The sequence below is a fragment of the Hypomesus nipponensis genome, chromosome 18, assembly GCF_054491055.1.
Source record: "Hypomesus nipponensis isolate SF chromosome 18, ASM5449105v1, whole genome shotgun sequence".
NCBI classification, from domain to species: Eukaryota; Metazoa; Chordata; class Actinopteri; order Osmeriformes; family Osmeridae; genus Hypomesus; species Hypomesus nipponensis.
In genome coordinates this window covers 17,986,086-18,008,812 of record NC_140378.1, presented here as the reverse complement: position 1 = coordinate 18,008,812, position 22,727 = coordinate 17,986,086, and the positions used below count along the sequence as shown (strand labels likewise).

General features: G+C 51.1%; 1 protein-coding gene across 1 annotated transcript in view; it reads right to left on the bottom strand.

Annotated features, from left to right (window-relative positions):
• The window catches only part of agrn (agrin), a 204,278-nt gene that overhangs the window by 96,874 nt on the left and 84,677 nt on the right, over positions 1-22,727 (bottom strand). The window lies entirely within an intron of this gene.

Here is a 22,727-nt window from a genome sequence, read left to right as displayed (position 1 = left end):
CTCCCTCAGTCCCTCTCTGGTCGTCCAACCTCTGCTGTTGGCCTGACCCATCTCCAAGCAGCCTCGACTGATTTACCAGCGTTCTCCCTGCTACACTCTCACACAGATCCCCGACACGGAGGGGGAGGGATGGAAGAGAGAGAGAGAGAGAGAGAGAGAGAGAGAGAGAGAGAGAGAGAGAGAGAGAGAGAGAGAGAGGAAGGTTTGGAGGGAGAGAGGGAGAGTTAAAGGTTTTCCTCATGGACACCTCTAGAGCTGGAAAGATCACTGCTCAAGGTTGGTCTGGGTGATGCTGGGCCGGGCCGGGCTAGGTTAGCCTCCTACTATTAATAATGTAGATGGGGTGGCAGAGCCCTATTCTGTCACCTCTCATCTCCTCCACAAAGAGAAGCAGCCGGCCCCTCTGAAAAGATTACAACTTCCTGAAATATGCATGAATAAATCACCTCGCGTCTGACAGCCACCATGCCACGCTACGCGAGATTCAATTATTCAGCTCGTCCAGAGAGCTTGTGCTAAAGGAGTGTTCTCTCTCTCTCTCTCTCTCTCTTTCTCCCTCTCTCTCTCTCTCTCTCTGTCTCTCTCTCTCTCTCTCTCTCTCTCTCGCCCTCTCTCTCACCCTCTCTCTCTCTCTCCCTATCCCTCTCTCTCTCTCCCTCTCCCTCTCTCTCTCTCTCTCTTTCTCCCTCTCTCTCTCTCTCCCTCTCTCTCTCTCTCTCCCTATCCTCTCTCTCTCTCTCTCTCTCTCTCTCTCTCTCTCTCTCTCTCTCTCTCTCTCTCTCTCTCTCTGTTTCTCCTTCTCTCTATCTCCCAGTACATCAGCTGGGGCTCTGAGGTCCCTCCAGCTCACATGGTGTTTATCTCCTCACACTGTGTGCTGCTGAGGTATCTTACTTGAGGAAGGAGGCTCTTGATGTTGGCGTTCAGATATAGACAGGTGGGGACAGACACGACGTTTGCACACACACTCACACACACACTCACACACACACTCACACACACACCTGTATACTGTCGCAGCAGCAGCTGTAACTACATTTCAACTCTCTCTCTCCTTACATCTATTTTAACCTCCTCACCATCTCCCTCTCTCTATCTCTCTCTCTGTCTCTCTCTCTCTCTCTCTCTGTCTCTCTCTCTCTCTCTCTCTCTCTGTCTCTCTCTCTCTCTCCCACTCCCTCTTTTTCCCTTTACCTCCAACCTATTCTATAGTGTTTCATCAGCATTGCATTCCTGGTTCTACATAAAAAGGAGTGAGTGAGTGTGGAGTAGAATAGCAAGAGCAGAATCAACCTCTCAGTCAGTGTCTCACAGCAGGGGGGGGGGGGGGGGTGAGGAGGGTAGGGGGGAGTGAGGAGGGGAGGGGGGTGAGGAGGGGAGGGGAGTGAGGAGAGGAGGGGGTGATGAGGAGGGGAGGGGGGTGAGGAGAGGAGGGAGTGATGAGGAGGGGAGGGGAGTGAGGAGAGGAGGGGGTGATGAGGAGGGGAGGGGAGTGAGGAGAGGAGGGGGTGATGAGGAGGGGAGGGGGGTGAGGAGAGGAGGGGGGAGTGAGGAGAGGAGGGGGGGGTGAGAAGGGGAGGGGGTGATGGGGAGGAGGGGGGAATGAGGAGAGGAGGGGGTAATGAGGAGGGGAGGGGGGGGTGAGGAGGGGAGGATGTCGTTCTTTTAGCCGTCCAGCACCACTCGCTTTCCCCAGTGGAGAAGGGAAGCAGAATGTCATCCTATTTGTCCCCCGTCCACCCCCCGTTCCCCCACTCCCCCTCCCCCCACCCCCCCTCCCCCCAACCCCCCACCCCCTATCCCCTGTCCAGCCCTTTCCTGGAGAGGGCCCAAGCAGGAGCCAGATGGCTGCAGTGTGGCCCCGGAGGAGCCTGGGAAGACCCTGGAATCCCACCCAGCACCCGGGGCCCCTGCTTTCCACACTGCTTTCACTGGATGGAACACAATCCTTCCATATGCTGGGGGCTTTCCATGATCACTGGTGGCTGGCAATTTAAAGTTGGATATCTGTCCATGACGGAGCAGCCGGTTTGAAAATTGATGGTGTTGGATTTAAGGAATGACAGATAACCAGCCTTTAGCTACCTGGCTCTGTGTATTATAGATTGGTTCAAACTTGCTGGTGTTCAACAACTGATACCCAAATAGAATGTAATGAAATGGTAGGACAGAGTCAGCTACAGGTTAATTGCCTCCGTGCATGTTTCCCCAATCAGGCAAGTGGCCTAGTTTTACCCCTAAGAAAGCAGTTCTCCTGGGGCTGGTAGGAGTTCAGGGGACACCCCCTCCGACTGCCCTCCTGGAAGACAAAGTGCTTCATCACTCCCTCCCTTCCTCCATTTCGCTCCACGCTCTGATCAATAGCCCCAGCCTACAGATCAATACCTCCACAAATCACTTCATTTTCTCTTTTCTCTCTTGCTCTCCAGCCGGTAAGAGAAAACGAGAGAGAGAGAGGGAGAGAGAGAAAACCACAGAGTCTGTCAGAGTAAAATGCGACCTGCCCTCCTCCACGCTCTCCTTTGTTAACCCCTGTGCCGCCGCAGACCGGAGAAGGAGCAAGCGCCAAATAAAGCCTATTAGAAGCCTTTACTTCACAACCACCAAGCTCATTTTGTTGACTGTCAAGCCGCCCCCTCAGTTTCCTTTCTCCATCACTCCGTTCTGTTCACCCTCTTTCTTTCTCTCTTTCTTTCTCTCTCTCTCACTGGCTGCCTCCCTTTCTCCGTCTTTCTATCTCACTGACTCGCTCTCACAGTCTCCCCCTCTCTTTCTCACTGTCTCCCTCTCTCTTCCTCGCTCTCACTGTCTCCCTCTCTCTTCCCCGCTCTCACTGACTCCCTCCTTCTCTCTCTATCTTACAGACTCCTTCCTCTCTCACTGACTCCCTCCCTTTCTCTCCCTCCCTGTTACATTCTCTCTCTCCATCTCGCTTTCTCACTGACTCTCTCCCTCCTCCTCTCTTAATAACCCTGAGAGGTGAATGTAGCATATGATTGTGTTATTTTCAGAAAATCTAAGCCAGACCAAACTGCCTATCCGTCAAGCAGAGCTGCTTCCAGCTCAGGAGCCCAGGCCTGCATGAGGAGCCATAGACACACACACACCAATGGGCTCCTGCACATTGGAAACCAACACTTATTCAAATTTATAGTTGTCCCACGCACCGACGGCTAGCGTTAGCGATAGCGCTCATGCTAGCTCCCGGAGGAATTAATAGCTGTCAACACAAAATTGGCGAAAACGCTTTTCATTACAGCAGCAGCGCTGGTTGAGCACGCATTTGTGATATTTCCTGGTGATGTGATGAGGAGGGAAGGTTGCATGGAATACGATGCAGGCTGGTGTTAAGTCTGCCGTTTAGCTTCTCTGTTCATTTGTCTTAATTTCCCTTCCGTGCAGCGCTTAGCTCATTCTGACCCCATGCTGCTGTGGTTTGATATGAATGGCTGAATATATGGTTACAAATTACAAACATCCGCTCAACCTCCACACCCACACACAGTCATATAACACTAGCTTTACACTTAAATCGCACAGCGCACACACACACACACACACACACTCCCATAAAAAGAAACACATACAGAGAGGCACATTCATATCCCACCAGTGTCTGTGAGCTGATCACATTACAGCACATTCCAACGGAATTCATAACATATGTCCTTCATAAGCAGACCACATGATGAGGCATGTGTTAGCACCTCAAATTAGACCCTGCTCCAGCACAACTCCAGGACCACAACGAGCTCTGATTTGAGAGGAGGAACAGGGCGTATTATGGCATTTCAAAAAAATCCTGGGAGTTATTCAGGGGGACAGGGGGGGGATGGGGGACAGGGTTCTAGTTTTTATTTTCTGTTGGGAGCCATCCTCGAAGGAGACTGGGAGAATTGCGCGGATACTGTGAGGTCAAGGAGAGCTTTGAATACAGCTGGAAACCTTGTATATGAGCTCTCTGGCCCGATGGGGGGTGGGGGGAACGATCAGCTGTGGGGGATCCAGGACGGATGGAATCAAGGAGACAGCAGGGAGGGAGGGAGGGAGGGAGGGAGGGAGGGAGGGAGGGAGGGAGGGAGGGAGGGAGGGAGGGAGGGAGGGAGGGAGGGAGGGAGGGAGGGAGGGAGGGAGGGAGGGAGGGAGGGAGGGAGGGAGGGAGGGAGGGAGGGAGGGAGGGATATTTTCAATCTGCAGAGCCAGAGCAGTAAGGTGGCCTCCATGACACCAATCTCCTGTCCATCAGCTTCCTACTGGTTAATCCAATACACTGAAGTTACTTAGATCCCCCCGACACACACACACACACTCACACTCACGCTCACACTCACGCACACACTCACTCACACACTCACTCACACACTCACTCACACACCGCTGTCCTGTTCTTTAATGAAGAGGCCACAGAAGGGCCATAACACTTGAGAGGAGAGAGAGGCTTTAGCTAATGATATTATTAAGGAGAGGTAGTGCTTGTTGTGGCCTTGTGTGCGTGTGTGTTCCTTTGTGTTTGTGTGTGTGTGTGTGTTCCTGTGTGTGTGTGTTTGAATGAGTATGTGTGTGCGTGTGTGTTCCTGTGTGTGTGTGTGTGTGTTTGAATGAGTATGTGTGTGCGCGGGAGTCAGGTGGCTGAGTGGTTAGGGAATCGGGCTAGTAATCTGAAGGTTGCCAGTTTGATTCCCGGCCGGGAAACATGACGTTGTGTCCTTGGTACTTCACCCTACTTGCCTCGGGGAGAATGTCCCTGTACTTACTGTAAGTCGCTCTGGATAAGAGTGTCTGCTAAATGACTAATTGTAAATTGTGTGTGTGTGTGTGTGTGTGCAAGGTTATTAGCGTGATATGCTGTACCCCTCTGTTCGCATGTGTTTCTTATACGGTGGTCAAATATGTACGGTCTGATTGAAAGTATAGCTGTCCTCCTGACGGCTCCTGACGGCAGATCGGACAGCTGATTGGTTCGGGTAGAGCTCTGCTTTGTGAGTCACCGGCCCTGAGAAGTGGACTTTGTTTCAACTGAACGATGCCCCAGATGGACCCATCGAATTACCACGGCGACAGTTAGCACAGCTAGGCTAATCCACCGGCTAGCTACTTAAACATGAAACACTAGTGTTCTTAGTGTTCTTGTACCCTCGCTATCTCTGGCCAGTGTTCTCCCCCTCCTCCTCCTTGCTTGAATTCTCCCTCCACCTGGTTCACCTAGCCATGGACCATGTTTCTCACCTGCTCTTCTCCTCCCCTTTCACTCTCTCTCTGTCTAACTTTGGTTCTCTCTCTCTCTCTCTCTCTCTCTCTCTCTCTCTCACACACACATCTCATCTCACACCTTTCTTCTCCCATCTCACGTCTCCATCCCTACCCCCTGGCTCAATCACCCCCCCCCCTCCCTTCCCTCCTCCCCCCCCCCTCCTGGCTGCAGTGAGGTGGTTGTTCTGGGGGCCGAGAGCAGCTGTCATGGTGTGCACCCCCACTCCCTGACAGGTTTTCCACCATGTAGGGAACAGATGGAGCCTCTCTCTCACTCTCTCTTTCTCACACACACTCACACACACACGTGGACCCGTCCACTAATGTGCAGATACACGTACGCACAAACAGGAATGTGTGTGTGGGTGTGTGTGTGTGTCGGGGGGATTGGGGGCAGACAAGGAGGTGTGTACGTCTTGGTCCATGGCTGCTTTCTACCGCAGGGTGGTGGGTTTGAATCTCAACTACAGAGGCGTGTTTACCGAACGTCACTTTGTATCAAAGTCAAAAGAGCCATATCATCCATCAATCATTACAGTGTCATTAGGGACAGCAGGAGAAGGGGGAAGAGGCAGAGAGAAAGCTTTCAGAGAGGGGGGAGGAGGAAGAGAGAAAGCTTTCAGAGAGGGTGTGGATGAGGGGAGCAGGACACACAGAGATGAGGAGAGAGAAGAAAGAGAGAGGAGTAGAGAGAGGGAGGGAGAATTGCACAGCTTGCTCCAGTAATCAAGGAAACCTGTCAAGAGATTCCTACATTTCTGCACTAGCTCACTGCAGTAAGGAGTAAGGGTACTGGCACACACACACACACAGGTTCTGCTAGTCAGACTACGTTTGACTTGCTCTTTGACAAGCGGAAGGAAAGTCATCACACAACATAATTAATGGCTGCCCTCGTCTTGCCGTTTCCATGCCGATGGCTCCAAGTGACAGAGTGAGAGAGGGGAGAGGCAGAAAAGAGAGAGTCTGAGTTTATGTGAGAGAGACAGATACAGTCAGACCGACAACAGACAGCAAATAGGGAGGAGGTATAAACATTGTTGAGAGAGAGTCAGGATCAGAGAGAGAGAGAGAGAGAGAGAGAGAGAGAGAGAGAGAGAGGTTGAGAGAGTGAAAGAGAGAGAGAGAGAGAGAGAGAGAGAGAGAGAGAGAGAGAGAGAGAGAGAGAGAGAGAGAGAGAGAGAGAGAGAGAGAGAGAAGGACTTTGTTTCTCATTAGACTGCTACTTTCTGCACTAAGAGAACGTTTGCCTGTAATTCCTGAAGGCGTGAGGCCAGGTCAGATAAGCAGGAGCGGAGGACACTGACTTAATGTGTGCAGAGAGGCAGAAAAGAGTCTGTGCATGCCAGTGTATCTGTGCGGACAGAATCTAAAATGGTTATAAAACTTTATGTGAATGGGTGTGTGTGTGTGTGTCTGTGTGTTCAAGGGCAGGTGAGGGGAGGCCGGGGACCCAGCTCAAGCTGCAGCGATCAGAGGAGACATGGGTAACTGTCGGGGGCTTGGGGAAACAGGGGCTTTGATCAGATCAATAGGTTGTAAACACCCCCACACTCTGACTGGACAAATGCATGCGTGTTCACGGCCGTGAGCGACCATCGCTGTATGCAGGCGCATGCACAGGCGCATGCACAGCCAGGAGCACTTCAGCACGCTCGGAAGCAGGTGGGCATTCAGTCCTCCACGCATACACACAAACACACACTCATATACACACACACATGCATGGATGCACACACACACACACACAGACACACACACTTATGCAGACATATCCAAACACACTTACATGCATGAACACACATTCATTCGCACACACATGCACTAATGCACACATAAAGTACAGTATACACACACGCTCACATGCATGATCACACACACACACTCACACATACACACACACACAAACTATTCCCTCTCCATCCAAAGAGCTCCAACTCCCTATCCAGTCCGGTCCTGCTGGCAGGGCGGGGCAGGGGGGGGGGGGGGGCGGGGGGGTTCCTGCGGAGCGCTGACCACTGGGGTGTGCAAAGAATGTAGGTCTTTTCCTCCAGTCTCCACAGCCCGGCAGGAGGAGAGCATTCTCTTCCCAGCGTCAGCACCCGGGGCCTTTGTGTGTGCGATGGTGTGTGCATCCACTGGAACAGAGCAGAAATCCACCACTGATCCGTCCGAAACCAGGATACACACACACACACACACACACACAACAGCCATGCGGCGTCTAAGGGATGTGTGTTCATGAGAGTATGTGTGTGTGTGTGTGTGTCTGTTTGTGTTCATCAGCAGTATGTGCGACGTGTGTGTGCTCTGAGAGTGTGTGTGTTTCTGAGAGTGTGTGTTATCTGAGAGTGTGTGTGTTTCTGAGAGTGTGTGTGTTTCTGAGAGTGTGTGTGTTTCTGAGATCTCGTCCTGCGTCTCCTCGGCAGTGATGGGCGTGAGAGCAGAGACAGACACAAACAACCATCCGAACATTTCACAAGGAACGCTTTTGATTCTCTCTCCTTCTGTAACCTTTAACTCTGCTTTCTAACTGACAGATGCTCGCTCGCCCTTATCTATCCATCTCGCTGCCTTACTTTCTGTTCCTCCGAACCGAAACGTCATTACTGGAACGCTCTTGTTGGAACATACAATGTGGATGTAATGACACTAAAAGAGCCCTTTTAGGAGATGGGCTATGCTTTCTGACTCTCTTTGTCGTTCCGTTTGCTATGCTTTCTGTCTCTTTTTGTCTTTCTCTTTCTCTTCCCGCGCCATCTCTCACTCCCCCTATGCCTCCCTTCACACTGTTCTCTCTCTTTCTCTCTCTCTCTCTCTCTCTTTCTCTCTCTCTCTCTCTCTCTCTCTCTCTCTCTCTCTCTCTAACTCTCTCTCTCTCTCTCCCTCACTCGCTCCTTTCAATCCTTTCTCTTGCTAGTCTCTCCCAACCCAACCCGACGCCCCTCTCCCCTACCCCCTGCCTCTCTGTATCTCTCTCCCACCCCTCTCTCTCTCTCTCTCTCTCTCTCATAGCTGCAGAGTTCTGGCAAACAGAGACAGGATCTTAGTCACCCTGTAGAACACATCACGCGTCCTCCCCCACCTCACCCCCAAGGCACGCTAATGCTCATTAGCCCACATTACATACGTCTAAGCCTGATTACGCTGGTACATTATGCTAACTTATCAACAGGGATGATGTCAGGCTGAATTAGATATACTGCTTCTACTGCTGCCAATGGCTCCACATGGCGACTATGCTAAGCTAACATGCTATGCTAAGCTAACGTACGTCAGGAGAGTCTCAGGGGGTGCTTGATTTGGAATGAGTTGTGGTCGAGTCAGATCCTTCGAGGGATTTTATCGTTGGGGGTGTATGGCACTTGGGGGAAGTGACATCATTTTATTTCTGGAGATGAGTGAGAGGATGGGAGAAGAGGAGGAAGAGGAGGAGGAGAGAGGAAGAGATGGATGGGTGACAGATGACTGAGCTCTGCTGACGTCTTAGGCCTGAGAGCCATCTGCGTCCCTGTGACCCAGAATGCACGGGAGCAGCAAGGTGGGTCAGACCCCTCATCTCCACCTCTTCATTCTGTCCTTCCTCGCTCGGCCCTGTCACTCGTTCCCTCTCTCTGGCAGTCTCTTTCTGCCTGTCACTTTTCCATCACTCACTCTATGGCCACATTTCCACCTCTGTGGAAACCATCCCTCCTTAAGGCACCTCTCCATTTTTTCCATTCCCTCTCTACCTACCTCCCTCTCTACCTCCATCTCGACCTCCTTCCCTCTCTACCTCCCTCCCTCTCTACCTACCTCCCTCTCTACCTCCTTTCCTCTCTACCTCCCTCCCTCCCTCTCTACCTACCTCTCTACCTCCCTCCCTCTCTTCCTCCCTCCCTCTCTTCCTCCCTGTCTACCTCCATCCTTCTCTATCTCCTTCCCTCATTCACTCTTACTTTCCATGTGTCTCTCTCTCTCACACTCTCTCTCCATCCCTCCTTTCCCCTCATTACCTCTCACTCTGTCCTTCCCCCTCCTCTCTCTCTTCGCCACACAGTTGGAGATACAGATGGAAGCATCTTTATATCGACACTCATTAAATCTTTAAGAGGCCCACAATCCTTAACAAGACTGAAGCCGCACACACACACACACATGCACACACAGACACACATACCATTTGGAATACACACACACACCCTTTCACAAATGAAAAATAGTAGACCCGCCCTCCCACCTGCAGTTTCTAAAGCCATGAGGGACGAACAAAGGTTGGGTCAGCTCATCCAGGACGGCGTGGGGGAGGGTGGGGGTTAAAGAGAAAGGTTGCCATGAATAGTGCAGGTTTGGGGTAAGAGGTTGCCATGGTGACGACATATCCAGGAAGGATCTCCAACCGGGTTGGTTTTGATGTAGTCTTATGATGGAATATTGAGATGGAGAATTCTGATGTGGTGTTCCGGTCGAGGCTTCTGGCGGAGGGTTTGTGAGGTGGGGGGGGGGGGGGGGGATTCAGAGGAGAGTCAGGTGGAAAGGCATGCAGGTGGAGGGGCTGCAATCTGACGAAGTTCTGTGCACAGCATTCACCTTCTAACCTCGTCACCTCCTACCAGGAACAAGAGACCAGAGGTGTCGGACTGTCCATCCTCCCCCTAGCTGGGGCGCGGACAGCCTGCCCGGAGTCTAGCGGGGGGTGAGAGAGCGCTCCAGAGCTGCAGCTTGCTAACGAGTCCTCCCTCTAACCCCAACGAGCGACTCTGTGTTCGGGCCAAGCTCCGAGGGCTCCTTTCAAAGGGCAGGAACGGCATCACCGGCTCTCCCTCTGTCACTTACTCTGTCATTAGCGGAGCAGGCTGGGTGGCTCACGGCCGCCCACAGGAAACAGGTCTAACCACAGAGGAGCAGGGCCTCAGCCACACAGGGCAGAGCGAGGTTCTGACAGGGGGTGCGGACGGGGACAGAACACCCCTGTCTGCTTTGCTCTGGTGCTATCAGGGTTCCAGTTTTGAAGGGTTAGGGGTTGGAGCCGGAGTTTTCTACAGCCCCTGCTGTAGACAGGCGGTTTGCGTAAGGCCTTCGCTGTGTGGGGGACTTGGTAATTATCTGTGATCGTAATCAAGAGACAGCTGAACTTCCCCCCTCAGCCTTCGCATACTGTACTGTCGAGGAGGTGGAGAGGAGCACACTGCCAGCACTCTGCTGTCCCCATTGGCGACATGTCCCTCCCCCCACCTCTCTCCTTCTGGCTCTTTTTCTCACTCTGTCTTTCTCTGTGAATCTCCCTCTCTGTCTTTCTCTAGCGCTCTCTTTCTCTAGCTCTCTCTTTCTCTAGCTCTCTCTTTCTGTCTCTCTTTTTCTCTGTCTCTTTCTTTGTCTCTCTCTTTCTCTATCTCTCTTTTTCTCTCCTCTCCCTGTGACTTTCTCTTTCTCTGTGTGACTCTCTCTGTCTCTCACACATTCCTTCATTATTCATCTTCACACCATTGCTCTCTCTCTCTCCTCGCCGAGCGACTCCTCCGATACACACACGCGTTTCAATAATTTAGACATCTTTCACTGCCGCTGCCTAAAAATAGTCTGATCAACATTGCCATTACACTCACAGTGCATGGCAAACACCCTTCCAGCCCAGGCCCCACAGCCCCTCCACATACCCTCCCAGCCCAGGCCCCACAGCCCCTCCACATACCCTCCCAGCCCAGGCCCCACAGCCCCTCCACACACCCTCCCAGCCCAGGCCCCACAGCCCCTCCACATACCCTCCCAGCCCAGGCCCCGATAGCCCCTCCACACTCCAGCCTGCTCCTCGCGCTGGCTCTGTAGCCACTACAGGACGGTGTGTTTTCTCATTTACGACTCCTGTTGGCGACTGTGTGATTCAATAGAGGTGTGACAGCATTTCCCAGGGGGCCGCGAGCTGCATGATGATACACCTGTGTTATTAATAAGGTGCTACTTCCTGTTTTGCTGCCGTCCCTTAGGAGGTGGTGGGGAACATATGGTCACAACAGACGGCTTGTCCCTCATCCGTAGGCCGGCTCTACTGACACTGCACCACTCGCTACTGGATGGATGTCACGATGAAGGGACCAGAGAAAGAATCCAGTTTATCTATTCCAGAACAGCCATGCTTGGAGAAACACATCGGTCTACCTCTGAATACGCCCAATAGCATAACAGCCTCGGTGACATCATAGCGACACATCGCAGTGACATCATAGCGACACATCGCAGTGACATCATAGCGACACATCGCAGTGACATCATAGCGACACATTGCAGTGACATCAGAGACACTTCTGGGAACATTACACCCCAGACAACGTATTTCCTAGAGCGGTCTTGGTGTCGATACAAAACCAAACAGAGATATCAAAGATATAAAACTCAAATGGAGAGTCAACCCTTCTCCGTTATCGAGCGTCTGTTGGTGCTGGGAGGTGTGCGTTCAGGAGCACCAGAGCTGACCTCTGTTGGTGCTGGGAGGTGTGCGTTCAGGAGCACCAGAGCTGGCCTCTGTTGGTGCTGGGAGGTGTGAGTTCAGGAGCACCAGAGCTGGCCTCTGTTGGTGCTGGGAGGTGTGCGTTCAGGAGCACCAGAGCTGGCCTCTGTTGGTGCTGGGAGGTGTGCGTTCAGGAGCACCAGAGCTGGCCTCTGTTGGTGCTGGGAGGTGTGCGTTCAGGAGCACCAGAGCTGGCCTCTGTTGGTGCTGGGAGGTGTGCGTTCAGGAGCACCAGAGCTGGCCTCTGTTGGTGCTGGGAGGTGTGCGTTCAGGAGCACCAGAGCTGGCCTCTGTTGGTGCAGGGAGGTGTGCGTTCAGGAGCACCAGCGGACGTTCACTTCAGCTGTCTGGGTGTGGATGTTTCTTTCAGCCGTGCACCTTCTTCCTGTTGGCCTCAGCCTCGGGCTGTGTGTCTGCATGTATGTGTGTGCGTGTGTGTTATCTGAGAGTGTGTGTGTTTCTGAGAGTGTACGTGTGTGTTTCTGAGAGTGTGTGTAAGAGGTGTGTCTGCGTGTGTGAGCGTTTGTGTGGTTTAAGTGTGCGTGTGTGTGTGTGTGTGTTGCAGCTTTACGATAGGGGTTGTGCTGCTTGGAGTGCGAGAGTTAAGTCATCTATTTCCTGACTTCTCTTATTAAAACTTTATCAACCCAAGTTTCGAGTGAAAAACACTTCCACGGAAGCTTTGCTGCTCGTGACTCAGGTCCGAGCAGGTTATGTGACCCTTGTTATTGGTGTTATTACACCACTACAACACCACAATTTACCGTATCAACATTCATGTCTACTACATCCTTATACCCATTGCTGTTTGTGTAGCTTGATTCAATATTTTTGGAATGTGTTTCTACTTGCTTGCATGTGTGTGTGTGTGTGTGTGTGTGTGTGTGTGTGTGTGTGTGTGTGTGTGTGTGTGGAGATGTGTGTGTGTGTGGATGTGTTGGTGTGTGTGTGTGTGCCTCAGGTGGAAAAATCCTCTCCCTGAGGCCACACTTCTATATCATATCTCATCTTGTGCAGGAGGACAAGTGAGAGCTGGTGTGACCAATCTCACACACCCTCAGGAAGCCTGGGCAAATCTCTGTCTCTGTGGGTGTGAGAGGGAGATAGAGAGAGGGTGTGTGCGTGTGTCCTATGTGTGTGTATGTCTGTTTGTGTGGGTGTTGATACATGTGTGTGGTGAGTGTGTGTATGTCTGTGTGTGTGTGTGTGTGTCTCCATGTCAACAGACTCTGTTGTGCTGGGCGTTGACCTCGAGACTGTCACAGTCCTGGCGTGCTCCCAGAACCTGCCTGACGTGAAAGGTTTGAGTTTCACGAAGGAACAAAAAACAACTCTAGCTGAACCTAAATGGATTTTTATGCAGCATCGAGAGAATCTGTAAACCAGTCAAAGCTCGATGTGCTTTGACAAGCGGATAAAGTACTAGAGTGTTAGCCGTCAAGAGAGAACAATCGAGACAGTAAGACGTTGATGGCAATTAACCAGTGATGAAACGGTCAGCGAACACGTGAAGATTGCATTTACATAATTGCACGATTATGTACGATCAAAAAGGAGATACCGCTGCACCTGGAAACCTGATAAAATGTCACCGCGCGACACGGTTTTAAACATCCCTTAAGAGTTATGAACATTTCACCCGTCAACTCAACTCAAGAACGAGCGTAACCATGACAGCTGTGGACCCTGTGAAGCCAATCAGTGCAGACACAGCTAAGCTAGGTCTTGCTGTTGTGAATGTAAAAGCTGGACGGAGTGAGGAACAAAGAGTGAGGAACGGTGTGGTTCTGGGCTGGGAGGCCGTGGAGTGGTGGAGTGCGCTTCCCCCCAACCTCCTGGTGTCCACACTGTTTAACCCAGACAGCTCTATCTAACCCCCCCCCCAGCCCCCAGACATCTCTATCTATCCCCCAGCCCCCTAAACTGCTGGAGGAGTCTTTTAAAGCTTCACCCCCGGGCAGACACGCCCCAAGGGCCAGGGCAGAGAGAGGAAGAGGGGCGGAGAGGGGCCGAGGAGAGAGGGAGGGAGAGAGGGAGGGAGGTGATGATTAAAGGAGGTCGGGGGTGTTTGGAATGGGAGAGAGGGAATTTCAATTCAGGTCAATTGAAGGACTATTTTAATAAGGAATGTTTTTGGGGGGAACTTACAAAGCTGTAAAAATAACGATGTTACTGTCCCTCCTGGTTGCACGGCTGGACATTTTACTTCCCTTCTCTCTCTCTCTGTCCCTGAGTCACACACAAACAAACACACTCCTGCACACCCGTTTACACACATACACACACCCTCACACATCTACATAATGACACACAACTACACACACCCCTATAGAAACACACACCTATAGTGCACAAACAATCACACACACCTACACACACAAACAAATAGACACACATGCACACACACACACACACAAACACACCAACACAAACACCTCAACACACACGTACGTACACACACACACACCAGGGCTGCTGCGGTGTACCTCGGGTCAGCTCATTATCCAGAACCTGCAGACGAATGTTCCTGCTCTGCCCTCCCCCGACCACAACCCCAGGGACCGCAACTAATTGAAGGGAATTAAACCTGTGTGTACTGTGTCCCTGGATCCAGTCCACACACACCACACACACAGATAAACACATACACACATCAACACTTCAATCACACACCTACAGTAACAGACTGTCACGGTAGATTTGGGGTTCCGTGTAGGAGTGTGGATGAGTCTGTGTGTGAGCCTGCATGTGTGTGTGTGTGTGTGTGTGTGTGTGTAAGCCTGCATGTGTGTGTGTGTGTGTGTGAGCCTGCATGTGTGTGTGTGTGTGTGTGTGTGTGTGTGTGTGTGTGTGTGCGTGTGTGTGCGTGTGTGTGTGTGTGTGTGTGTGTGTGTGTATGAGGAAGGCGGGGGCTGACAGTGCTGGCAGGGAGAGACAGCTGGAAAAGATCACTGCTGTTGGACACTGTGGGATTCTTCATGGTTAATGTAGTTCACATGTGGAGGGAAGGTGGGGTGCACTCTTACACTGGACTCCTTGTTTTTGGTCATTCTACTGTGCGAGTGTGTGTGTGTGTGTGTGTGTGTCTGATTTACTGTACACATACGGCTGCAAGTTGAGCTCACTCACATGAAACATTGGGTGTCTAGTGTGTGGTGTGTGTGTGTGTGGGTGAGTCATCTTTAAAACATTGGAAGGATGTGTGAGACAAACTCAGTTAGACCGTGACACTACGCAGTGTGTGTGTGTGTACGTGTGTGTGTACGTGTGTGTGTACGTGTGTGTGTTCAGCTCATCACACACTACAGGACAGACTGTCACCTTCTGTTGGAAAACGCAGCGACACCTGGATCTGTATTTTAGTTTCAGCTAGCCACTCTACCGCAGTACACACACCTCACACACACACACACGTTGTACCCTGTGACGTACACACACCCCTCCAAGCACAATCTGTACACACATCACTTACACACTCTCTTAACTTGGGATGGAGGGCTCTAAATAAACATTCTGCCACATAAAAAAAGAGTGTTGGAATTCTCTTCCAGCTGCCTGGCTCCTCTTCCGCTCAGCGTCGGCGGTCGCTCTCATTATGCTAATGTGCTGTATGCCAGGTTCTCAGGAGTCGCGTGGATGCGCCGGCATACAAAACAGCCTCCGTTTGTTCTCTTTCACCAAGACACTCCAAGGTATATCATTAAGAGAGAGGAGAGAGAGAGAGTGAGAGAGGAGAGAGAGAGATAGAGAGAGAAAACAACAACAAGACTATACCCCAGCTGCAAAAAAAAAACACCCCCCACCCACTCTCATCCGTTATGTCCCTCACAACATCCTCTCTCTCTCTCTCTCTCTCTCTCTCTCTCTCTCTCTCTCTCTCTCTCTCTCTCTGTCTCTCATCTACTTCCTTGTGATAGGAACCCTTTTGGCACCATGAAACTCATTAAAAGTGGCAGCGGAGTAGGAGAAACAGTGTGAGCATGCAGGGAGCTTTGGTGCAGCTGCTGTTCTGAGAGGAGGAGCTGCTCCCAGGCTCCTCCTCAGCCGCATCACGCTCAGACCAGGAGGTCCCGGCGGGGTGGTGCAGCGCCCGGGGGGAGGGGGCCCCAGGGGGGACGGCGCGCAGGGCTACATGACATAGCTAACAAGGCTACATGACACAGCTAACAGGGCAGCAGGGCTACATGACACAGCTAACAGGGCTACATGACACAGCTAACAGGGCAGCAGGGCTACATGACACAGCTAACAGGGCAGCAGGGCTACATGACACAGCTAACAGGGCAGCAGGGCTACATGACACAGCTAACAGGGCTTCATGACACAGCTAACAGGGCTTCATGACACAGCTAACAGGGCTTCATGACACAGCTAACAGGGCTACATGACACAGCTAACAGGGCTACATGACACAGCTAACAGGGCTTCATGACACAGCTAACAGGGCTTCATGACACAGCTAACAGGGCTACATGACACAGCTAACAGGGCTACATGACACAGCTAACAGGGCTACATGACACAGCTAACAGGGCAGCAAGGCTATATGACACAGCTAACAGGGCAGCGGGGCTACATGACACAGCTAACAGGGCTTTATGACACAGCTAACAGGGCAGCGGGGCTACATGACACAGCTAACAGGGCTTCATGACACAGCTAACAGGGCAGCAGGGCTACATGACACAGCGAACACTGAGCTCGATGTGTGTCTCTTAACCACGTACTGGACAACTGGCTGCACATTTGACCACCACCTCAACCACTGACAAGGGCTGCGGTGGCCTAAAGACATGCCTGACACCTTAAACAAACCACACACGTCCATACACGCATACTAACACCCTCACAAACACACTAACCCACCACACTGACTCTCACACAGTAGCACCTACCGTACTTTAAACAGAGGCTGGATGATACACACACACACACACACGCAATACGCGAGACAAGTGATTGTGATTAACTTAAGCACATAGGAAATCCATGATTTCCCTGAACACACACACACACGGTCAGAAGCCTGTGGCTGGGCAGGAAAGCCTGACCGTCTCGCTTCACTGGGGAAATATAAACGTCCTCCCACTGCTCTGGTAAGGGGGTCTCCCCATCCCCCCTGCCCCCCTCCCATCACCTCCCAGCCCCCCTCCCATCACCCCCAACCCCCAGCCCCCCTCCCATCACCCCAAGCCCCCCTCCCATCACCCCCCACCCCTCTCCCATCACCTCCCAGCCCCCCTCCCATCACCCCCAACCCCCAGCCCCCCTCCCATCACCCCAAGCCCCCCTCCCATCACCCCCCACCCCTCTCCCATCACCTCCCAGCCCCCCTCCCATCACCCCCAACCCCCCACCCCTCTCCCATCACCCCAAGCCCCCCTCCCATCACCCCCCACCCCTCTCCCATCACCTCCCAGCCCCCCTCCCATCACCCCCAACCCCCCACCCCTCTCCCATCACCCCAAGCCCCTCTCCCATCACCCCCCACCCCTCTCCCATCACCCCCAACCCCCAGCCCCCCTCCCATCACCCAAGCCCCTCTCCCATCACCCCCCACCCCTCTCCCATCACCCCCAACCCCTCTCCCATCACCTCCAACCCCCAGCCCCCCTCCCATCACCTCCAACCCCCAGCCCCCCTCCCATCACCTCCCAGCCCCCCCCCCCCCTCCCAGAGCAGACCAGGCTGTCTGCACCTGGGGGATAGGGGAGAGATTTACAGTTTCCTGCATTCTGCATCCTTGCCCTGTCCATCACCGACACACTGAAGAGGACTAGGAGACCATTTGAATACAACATGGCTGTCTGACCTTAGTCTGGCAGTTTGCTGGCCACATGCAAACACACATCGATTTAAAAGAATACAAGCAGTCAGAGCCAACCCATGCTGGGCAGGTGTTTGTGTGTGTGTGTTTGCGTATGTGTGGTGGTATGCATGTGTGTTTGTGTGTGTGTCTGCGTGTGTGTATGTGTGTGTCCTTCAGCTGTAGGTTTGGACTCAGGGTAAACACCGCCCAGAGTGACCGAAGAAAAACAGCAGGGAAACTTCTCCCATACCAATTCCAAATCTTTGAATAATGTAAGACCATCCAACATGGCCGTTACAATGGAGGGCATCATAAACAGACGAGGAGTAAAACGCATCATTAAGTTCCATCTTCTATAGAGAAAACAGTGGCTGAGGAAGGCTGTACTTTAATGGCAAAGTAACAGAATGGGATTTTATTCCAAATCACACGATAAAACACGAAGGGAGTGAAGCGTTTCCAGACGATTGTAATTTTTTGACATCGCAGCCGACAATTAAATTATCCAAACCTGGCCATCACTTCCGCAGCTTAAGTTTAACAATGAGTCATTTTAATGAAATAACTCACCACGCTAATAGGAGTGAATGAATGACACGCCAATTCAATGGGACTCCACAGCTCCCGCTAAACACAGTCGGTTAATTTACGGCCACATTAGTTGTTTCACGCATTAATTGGGATGAGGAGGAGGAGGGGGGGGGGGGGTTCTGTGTGACACAAACCACTGGCCCTGCTATTGGACCGCTGGGAGCAGTACCAGGTCCAGTGAAAGGACAGTTCATTAATTTGGAGGAAGTCGTTCATTAATTAGGAGGAAGTCTTCCCTCCCATCCCTTGCATTCCTCTCCCAACGACTCGGTTTCAAAGAGAATGAGCTGTGTTTCATCGCGGCCCTTGTTCCCCGTGTGTGATTGTAATTATGGAGGAAACAACAGATCTCGGTTATCAGGAGGTCGGGCAGTCATGTTCCTAATGAGGCACAGAGCCTGTACCTGAAGCTTCTATTAAGTACCATGACCAAGCCATGATAACCTAGCCATGATAACCTAGCCATGATAACCTAGCCATGACAATCTAGCCAGAACCTTGCCATAATGACCTAGCCAGAACCTAGCCATGAAGACCTAGCCATGATGACCTAGCCATGACAACCTAGCCATGACAATCTAGCCAGAACCTTGCCATAATGACCTAGCCAGAACCTAGCCATGAAGACCTAGCCATGATGACCAAGCCATGATAACCTAGCCATGATAACCTAGCCATGACAATCTAGCCAGAACCTTGCCATAATGACCTAGCCAGAACCTAGCCATGAAGACCTAGCCATGATGACCTAGCCATGACAACCTAGCCATGACAACCAAGCCATGATAACCTAGCCATGATGACCTAACCATGACAACCTAGCCAGGACCTAGCCATGATAACCTAGCCAGAACCTAGCCATGATGACCTAGCCATGACAACCTAGCTATGACAACCTAGCCAGGACATAGCCATGATGATCTAGCCATGATAACCTAGCCAGCACCTAGCCATGACAACCTAGCCATGATAACTTAGCCAAGTTCCAAGCCATAATGACCTAGCAATGCCCAAGTAGTATATGTAATTACATATGTGGTTCAGTGGATACTCTGATATTATCTGACAACCCTTTTTTTCATAGGTGGCCACTAGTGGTGGGAATCTTTTGGTAGCTCACGATTCGAATCGATTCGTGGGGTCATGATCCGTTTAAAAATTGATTCATGATTTTTCCAAGAAAAAAAAAAAAAGTTAAAAACATAATTTTTTTAAAACATAAAACATTTGTGAATCAATGTGAATCGCTAGAATGAATCGCGATTCGAATGTGAATCGTTTTTTTTCCCCCACCCCTAGTGACCACACAGATTAGAACTCCATGATAAAGTAACTATCAACAGTGGGCCTTTATCACTAGCTGAAAGATCATAACTGCAGTAGACTCAAGAGTCTGACATAAGGCAGCAGCGTGTCCATGAAAGTGAACAGGATGTCTATTTTGAGCTGCGATATTTCAGATTTCAACCCCTAACCTCAGGTCCAGCTGTCACCAGATAGCACTACCCTCATCTGGAGAAGCTTGCTGACCGCTGACAGGACTGCGTCAGAGGAAACGTCTGGCCACGTCAGGCCAGGCAGAGCTGCCAGAGTCAAGAGTTTAAACCGTAAAAACACGAACAAAATGGTCCGCGCGGTCAGGAGTTGACAGGCTACGTGAGGTTCTCTTTCGGCTCCTCGTATACTACCTCTCGCCGGAGGCTCGAGCGAACGCCGGGCAGATCGATACGGGACACCTCGCACCTGAGCTCAGCCAGGCTGAGAAGAGCCTCGTCAGGATCACGGACGCTTCACGCAGGAATGTCAAAATGCCAGAGATTTGTTTCTCTAGTTCTCTAGAAAAACGCTACCCTTCAGTGCGATTGTGTGTGTGTGTGTGATTGTGTGTGTGGGCCCGATGCTTGAGTAAGCAGATGCTGAGTCTGCAGACCTACACAGGGAGTTCTCGCTTCTGGGGATGAGGTAGAGAGTACAGTTTTGCATTTTGACATATCCTGTATACTTTGGAGGGCATCAAACTTTCCCCTGATAGCGTTGAGCCAAACAAAATAAACCAAAGTTTAAAGTCTTTTCAGGCAGAAGACTGTAGTTGGCTGTGCTTCTTGTTGATAGGAAGAACTGACAACTCGCTGAGCTTAACGCTAATCTAGGAGACAAGTTTACAAAGTACCTTTGATATCTTGATACGAGCCATTCTTGGTCGCCCCCCAAAAAAGATGAGGTAGATATTTTGCCTCTTTTGTGTGAAATCTACGACATAAAAAGATTTAATTAAGATAGGCTTCTAGTCATAATTAATTTTGCTTCTCTGAGTGAGGCGTATGTCAGGAACACAGGAAAACGTTCCGGTTGAATAAATTACAGCCATCCTGAGTGTCATTTTTTTCTTCACAGAAAGAGAGGGGGGCGGAATGGGCTCTAACTGTATGTAATCGTTCAAAGCCTACAGAAAGTTTGGTGCATCTTTGAGCAGAGGAAGCGTTCAGAGGAAGTGTTCAGAGAGAGTAAGTGAGCCCACAGGCTCTTTCGTCGCTCGAACCCCCCCTCAGTCCTAGATCAAATCACTTTTCAATTCAACCGTCTATTTATGGCTGCTGGTGCAGAGAAACCCCCAAGGGGACATGTGACAAACGCCAAATTGAAGGATTCACAGCCGGCATGTTCATTGTGACCTCATTGAGGTGTGTGTGTGAGACGGCAACCAATGCGAGAGATGACCCACCAATACATCTCTGGTATCACACTCTGCGTCTTTTGTGTCGTTGGCCTATTTCGTACCGGTCGTACTGGAGAGTGATAGGTTGTACTAGGCAGCGATTCAACAATCTCAGGTGGCATCCATATGGATGACTGAAATAACAGTTTTCCACTCCTGGTGAAAGTCTGCTTTGTCGTTCAGTAGTCTAAAGTACTTATTTGTCCTACATTTGCCTAAGTACACTGAAAAAAAGGGAGAGCAGAGTCGCATTCGTCAATCATAGCTTGTTTTGACCTCTCTCCTCTTGTCGGCTCCAACCCGTTGCCATGGTCTAAGCCACTAGAATCTGAGTCCCTGTCTTTGGGTGACTAGCACAGTCATAACAAGCGTCTTCATTATCTGAGGATGGCAGGCCATGATGTGGAATGAGCAGAGCGGCTGCTTTGAGCCTTTTAGAGGGAGCCTAATTAAAGACCGCTTTGTGACTTTGTCACTTCTCAGGCTGGTGATTAGGATTCGTTTATTGGGTGGGATTTGGCGACTAATTGTTAGTGGCCCGCCTTATAAATACAACGCAAATGCATGTGCGTGTGATGTAATGACACAGGAACTTCAGGGTTTGTTCAAAGTTTCTACAAAAGTCCTTTTATCTCCAGGGAGGGGGGAGTAAGAAGGGGTAGGGGGAGGAGAGGTTCAGAGACATCTGTGGTAAAAAAAAAACAAACACAAAAAACAACAAAAAAGCCCATTTTCAAAAATAGCGTGTAATTTTTGCTGTAATTAATATACGTGTAGCCAAGTGTCCTTGCGGCAGAGGACTTCAGTGCAATGCCCCTGTTTCTCAGAACACTTCTTGACTAATAGCACTGCCGGAGACAGCCCCCCACAGGATCGTCTCCTTCCCTCCCCCACCTTCCCCCGGTGGCCCTCATAAGAGAGGGGCTAGCCAAATTTGGGCCATCTCTAATTGGCCCCACTAATCTCGCTGGTGCTAAATGACCCAGGGAAAGTGCGTTCCCCCCGAAGGCAGGCTGGGATTTGGAGACCCTTGCCTGTCTGTTCGCAGAACACATAAAAACCTTCCAAACACGCTGGCGGGGGGGGGGGGGGAGCCTACAGAACTATTGGAAATGTAATCAAAGTCGGGGCACAGCGGTTGTCGAGTACAGAAACAAACTGTGCCCATCAGACAGTCTGGACGTTCATATACGTGGAATGAGAATAGCGGTCGATAGGCAGCAGTTTAGGATCCAGAACGCAGAGGGAGGGATGGCGTCTTCCCTGACTGCCCGCTCTCGCAAATCCTCACGTAGAGTGCCTGGCTCTATGATTGCATTTGTTTTGTTTTTTCTTAAACAACCTAATTGAGACCTTGTTTCCTTTGAGAGCGAGACATTTTTATCAAAGCAATCAAGTCTGTCATTAACTGGGAAAACATATCTGCTGTAGGACTGCGTGGGTCGTGACTGAGCCTCTGGCGCCTCACTTGACGTGGGAACCGCGAGCGTGAATCTCAAACATCCTCTTCCCACCTCAGGTGTTGAGGTGAGGTGGAGAGACGCTCCAATCAAGCTCAATGACGCCGCTCTGAAACCCATGGGCACCGTTACACACTGCCGACAGCCACTGCCGTGACTCACATTTATCATAAAGCGTTTGTAAACGTGCACATTTTTCACAACAGCTACGTCTTTCCGCACAAACAAACGATTTATTTAAATAAATGAAAATGAGCGAGGTGAGCGACTGAGCAATTACGGAGAAGGATTCAGCGAGAAGCCAGGAGCTCTTTTTGGTCACAGCATCACCAGTCAAGCTCTGATCATTATCCCTGCGTTGTTTTCATGACTTCCAACTATTTAGCTTTGTGGCCCCTCACACTTGGAAGGCGTAGC